This window comes from Piliocolobus tephrosceles, chromosome 14 (genome assembly GCF_002776525.5).
Source record: "Piliocolobus tephrosceles isolate RC106 chromosome 14, ASM277652v3, whole genome shotgun sequence".
NCBI classification, from domain to species: Eukaryota; Metazoa; Chordata; class Mammalia; order Primates; family Cercopithecidae; genus Piliocolobus; species Piliocolobus tephrosceles.
In genome coordinates, this window is record NC_045447.1 from 20,055,765 (window position 1) to 20,062,092 (window position 6,328).

A 6,328-nucleotide genomic window follows, 5' to 3' on the forward strand; every position below is an offset into this window, starting at 1 on the left:
TTTGGTTATTACAAATAATGCTGCTATGAATATGAGTGTACAAATATCTATTAAAGTCATTGCTTTCAATTCTTTTGGGTATATGCCTTGTCTTACCATTAGGCTGCTATAACAAAAATACCACAGACAGGGTGTCTTAAACAACAAGCACTTGTCTCACAGTTCTGGGGACTGTCTAAGATAAAGGCATTGAGAGATTCAGTGTTTAGCGAGGGCCTGCTCCCTTGTTTGTAGACAGTAATCTTCTTGCTAGGTCCTCATGTGTTGGAAGGGACAAGTAAACTAGCTTTCTGAGGTCTTTTTTTTTTTATTATTATTATACTTTAAGTTCTAGGGTACGTGTGCACAACGTGCAGGTTTGTTACATATGTATACATGTGCCATGTTGGTGTGCTGCACCCATCAACTCGTCATTTACATTAGGTATATCTCCTAATGCTATCCCTTCCCCCCGTCCCCACAATAGAACCCGGTGTGTGATGATCCCCTTCCTGTGTCCAAGTGATCTCATTGTTCAGTTCCCACCTATGAGTGAGAACATGCAGTATTTGGTTTTCTGTTCTTGCTATAGTTTGCTGAGAATAATGGTTTCCAGCTGCATCCATGTCCCTACAAAGGACACGAACTCATCCTACTGGGGTCTCTTTTACAAAAGCACTAATCACATTCACAAGGTTATGCCTTCATTACCTAATTATCTCCAAATGCCTCACTTCTAAATACCTAACATTTGGATTAGGTTTCAATATATAAACTTGGAGGGGGACATAAATAATCAGTCTATGGCAAACTAACAGTGGAATTCCTGGATCATATGGTAATGCTATGTTTAAGTCTTTGATTGGCTGCCATACTGCATTGCACATGATTTTACAGTCCCATCAGAAATACACAAGAGACTTAATTTATCTACATCCCTGCCACTGCTTCAACATTTCTGGTTTTTTTGTTTGTTTGTTTGAGACGGAGTCTTGCTCTGTCACCCAGGCTGGAGTGCAGTGGCACAATCTCGGCTCTCTGCAACCTCCGCCTCCTGGGTTCACACCATTCTCCTGCCTCAGCCTCCCGGGTAGCTGGGACTATAGGCGCTCGCCACTATGCTAGGCTAATTTTTTGTATTCTTTAGTAGAGACGGGGTTTCAATGTGTTAGCCAGGATGGTCTTGATCTCCTGACCTCGTGATCCACCCGCCTCAGCCTCCCAAAGTGCTGGGATTTCAGGCGTGAGCCACCACTCCTGGCCAACATTTCTGTTTTTTTCTACATAGTAGCTATCCTAATATATAAAGTGGTATCTGATTGTATTATTATTATTAATGTATAAACATGTGTAACGGAACAAATCTCCAATCTTAGAACTATGCATGGATACTGTCATTTCAGCATTAAAAAGACTCAATAGGTAAAGAGGGATGGCTTGATAGTTTTCTCACTCTAATTCTGACACTACCATCACTATTATTATGTTCCCTGGGATGGCATAAATCTTTTCTTTTTGTTGCTTTTACATAACGCAGATAAGCTAGACTAAAAAAAATCTCTGGTAAATTTGGAAGGAAAGCATAAGAAAATAGACTAAAAATGTGAGGGGCAAAATAAATCATCTAACTTCTATAATAGTTGATTTTATAGTTTTTATCGTACTTGGCTAGGTTCAGTTTGCTCTGGTAAAACTTATTGAGCATCTAAAAAATGTTCCAGATTCCATTTTATGCACTAGAGACACAGACTTAATTAAACAAAGACTTTGCCCACCGTCCTACCCCTCTCCAAGAAGATCACTACCGGCTAGTGTCAGTCAGAGAGTTTTAATCTATTTAAGTATATTGAGGATAAATCATTACACAACTCACAGGATGTGCCACTCTACTATCTGGATTTCAGCCTTAAAATATGTCTTAATATATTTGGGTACCTCTTCCCAGCCCGACTCAACCTGTCGGATCCTCTGCTACTTAATCTGGGCCTTGAGGAGATGATGGGTGGGATGAAACTATCTGTTTAAAAGTAGCTTCAAAAATCTTTGGAGAGAGAAAACTGTCTTTGTCTAGGAAAATGCATTGAAAACCTTCCTGGGGTAGTTAATGCCATCCTGAAAACTTGGATTAAAGGAGTCTAGGAAACAAACAGCTAAACCCATCTAGGCAGAAATCTGGGGATGAAAAGAAAAATAGAAAACAGAAAACAGAGACGGAAAGAGAGGAAACGGGACAAAAGAAGACCTGAAATGTGCTAGAAGGATGAATACTGAGAAGTGGAAACAATTAATGGACTGTCAGAGGCAGAACTGAGTTTTTACATTGTGTGTGTGTATGTATGTGTGCGTACTGTCTCAGTACGAATCACTTTCTATCATTTGATCCTTCGATAAAGTCATCTACACATATATAAGCCTGTCAATTTTTGTTTGTTCATTTTTTTACGTCTTTTTGGAAATCAAAGAAGGAAGACCTTGGCTTCCACATCTAAGTTGGTCCAGTGTAGAACAGAAAGGTATCACAGCACTGAATGAGAAAATATTCCGAAGTGGTTTCATTGGAGGAAGCACACAGTCAAAGGAGGTTCTGAGAAAAGAAGACTGAAAAATTCACAGAAAATATTGAAAAACTATTAGAATTGATTCAATTTATGGCATGGATTTTGGAATTATTCATAATTTGGTTTTAAAGACCAAGGTGACTATGTGCAACTAGAATACCTGAGAACATTTGAAATCCACAACTGGAATATCTAAGAACATTTGAAATCTCAATAAAACGTGTTGTGTAAAGTAGTAACTGGAAGCCCAGGCCTTAGATTCAGTCAGAATGAAGTTCATTTCTTATCTCTGCTTAAGAGTTTTGGGCATGTTACTTCTCTGAGTTTCAGTTTTTTCACCAGCTACATTGATAATAATGTCAAATTCATGGAGTATTTTGAAGATTGAGTAAAATGATGCAAATCAAGCCTAGACTTCACCAATAAATCATAGATGCTATTCCTGACTCTTTTTGGTACATTCAAAATAGGATTTATGTTACAAAATTCTATTGACTTTCATCCTACCAGGGATATAAAAACCTGCTGAATAAAACAAATTTTACCTAGACATTACTGCGACTATACTGCCAGCATTTTCTTAAGTGTTTATCTCCCTGCTAGACTGTGAGGTCCCTGGGGCATGGAAGTACCTTATACATCTGTGTGGCATCAGTACTTGCCAGAGTCTATTGTTTAAATAAATGCCCACCATATACATGCTGAATGGATGATGGATGAATGGATGGATAGATAGATGAAGATGGATAGATGAATAGATGAAAAAAAAAATAATTGCTGCTGATACAGGACCATCTAGTGCTTGTGTTCCACAGAAATTCTAGGAAGAGACTAACCCGGAGACTTCTAAGCACAGACTTTAAAACCCTTCATGCCTACTCTGAGCTTGATCTCCTATAACCTTTCTCCATTGTGTTATTTCCGATTTATTCCAATGTCATGGAAATAACAGGCGTCTTAGATGCCTTCTCAGCTTTTATTTCTCCGCTCTCCAGTAGTCCCAAGTTTCACTTGTGGTTCCCAGTGGTTCTGGGCCATGGTGTTTTGTTTTTCAGTTCAGTTTACAAATTAAGCCTGCCATTGCAGGGTGAATCATATCATTTTTTCTTGCAAAACTGGAAGACAGAACAAACTTTTCTCCGTTCTCTGGGCTCTGTAGTATATCAATATAAGGCTGTAAGGTGTTATCGCCAAATTTACTATCACGAGAAAAGCCAGGTCAAAGACAAACAAGGAGGGAAATCTTCAGCATCATGGAGAGAAATGGTGCCAAAGCCCTAATGTTATCATGAAACTCTGAATCAAACTATTCCTGAAATCAACACCACACCTCATTTATTACACTACATGATAATACAGACTTTGCTATAATTATATTGTTATTCAAGTCAGTTGAAAATGGGCATTCTATAACTGAATAGAAGAAGGCTGTTTTTAATTCTGAACAAACTGTCTTCCAATAATTTTTTCTGGTTGGTGCAAAAGTAATTACGTTTTTTGTCATTAATTTCAATAATAGGATACCTATTTTTATTTTGGTGGCTGTTTTTCCCTATGGCCTTGTGAATTTGGTCCCACCTCCTCCACAGCTAGGGCAAATCAGAGTTTTTCTGAAAGTCCAATGTATAAACTGAGGGTGAGTTATCATGCTGATAATTGCTAACTAGATAGATAACGGAAGCCTGGAGCTTTTCCATGGCTCTTTTTGGACTACAAGAAGATAACCCAAGTAATAATTAAGCTAACAAGACTAAAACAACATTGAATATTGTATAAGGCCTTGATGATATCATTTGAACACTTAGATACAACCGTGTCTGAAGGAGCATCCACCAATTGCAAGTCTTGTCTATAAAACCAATAAAAAGGTTCTCAAAGAGGTTTCATGCAGTTTCCATAACTTGTAGCTAGAACGGTGCTAATGAGAACATTGAACTTCTCATAGATCCTTAAAGTTCTCTTGATGAGTCCTGCTTCAGTGTTCTTGTATATGCTATTCTTACTCTTTGGAAGGTGATATCTAGACATTTAGTTTTGCCAGCCAATGATCCACTCCAAAATTTTGTGACTTGAAACAATATCCATTCATTTGCCTCATGATTTTATGGGTTAGAAATTTGGAATAAACAAGCTAGATGGCTCTTCCAACCATGGCTGGGATCACTGATGCAGCTCTTTAGCTAGGCTCTCTGCCTCGGGAGTTTGCTGGCACTTGTCTGGAGTGACAGCAGTGACTGGGTCACGTGGCTTTTCTCATCCAGCAAGCTAGCCTACATACACTTGGTTGTACGGTGGTCATAGGATTTCAAAGAAAGAGTAGAAGCATACAGAGCCTCTTGATGTTGAAATTTAGAACTGGCACAACATTGCTTATTGCTTTTACTGCACTCTTTTAGCCAAAGCAAGCCACATGTGACTATCCTAGATCTATGGAGCAAGAGAATAAATAAGGAAGAAGTGGACTTTGCCCCTTTGTGAGAAGAGATACAGGGCCTAATTTCACAGAAGCATGGATATGGAGAAAAAGATAACTACAGCAGATATGGCAAACATCTTTCACAGTGTTCAACTAGCAAATTTTCTTCACCCTTCAAAAAACTGCTTGGGTGCCATTCTGTCTTCAAAACCTTTCCAGATCTTTCCTGATTGCACACATGGGCAAAACTCATCTTCATTTTAAACACATAGTAGTTATTCATGAAATATTTGTTAATGAGTGAATGGATTTCTTCTCTATAAAAACTTATCAATATAGCTTTTATTGTATATTTTTATTAATATAGTTTTTATTGTATATTTATTAATATAGTTTTTATTGTGTATTTTACCATTCACTGAAGTCATCTGTCTTCCCTTTGGGCTGGCAACCTCTTTAATTTTTTTTAAAAGCTGTATCTTTCTCATCTTTCTATCCCCAGTGCCTAGAACTGTTGTGTGTAGGGCAAGCATACAAATGTGTCAATGAACATCTTTCTGCCCAGAGTGAACTTTACCTTCTTGCCTACAGAAAAAAAACAAAGACTGCAAATGTAGGTCAGAGACTCGGCTCACTGACAACACTGACAAATTGGATTACATTAGAGGTTCGGAACCACAAAAAGTACAAAACTCATGGTAGATAGTTAATCATAATGAAGTTAGTTCAGTGAATCTCCACCTAAATCAAATCAAATATCCGTTTTATGGGCTTATGAACAGATAGAATCGTTCTTGCAACTGAAGAGAGTTAGGAAGACAGCAAGTGCCAGCAACGACATGAGAGGGCTCACATGTCTTTTTGTGTCACCAGGGACAGCGAGGTAAAACAAACAAACAAACAAACAAACAAACAAACAAACAAAAACCAAATGAAGGCCCACATAAATAAATTGCAGTGGTTTAATATCACCAAATCGATTTGCGAATGGGTACAAGATAAATTGCAGTAGGCTGTTCTAGAGAACAGATAGAAGTAAATTAATTCTTTTATTACAGATGGAGAAATTATCAGAGATATATGAAATCTGATGAGAGACCCAGCTAACAATTTTTAGCAGTAAATTGTCTGTTAGCTTATTGTCACATGTGTATATATGTATGTGTGTATACACACACAAATAATTTAAACGTAAACATTTTTACATGATTTTAAATTGGGCTTCTAATTCGGCATTTATCCAACATGAAAAAGATGCTTCAAAGAGTCCCTATATTTTTGGTCATCTTTATGGGAAAATGACAAGGTGGAAATTAGGAGTCGAGAAAACAGATTTTAAAAAATGGATGCCTGAATAAACTTTAGATGAGAAAAT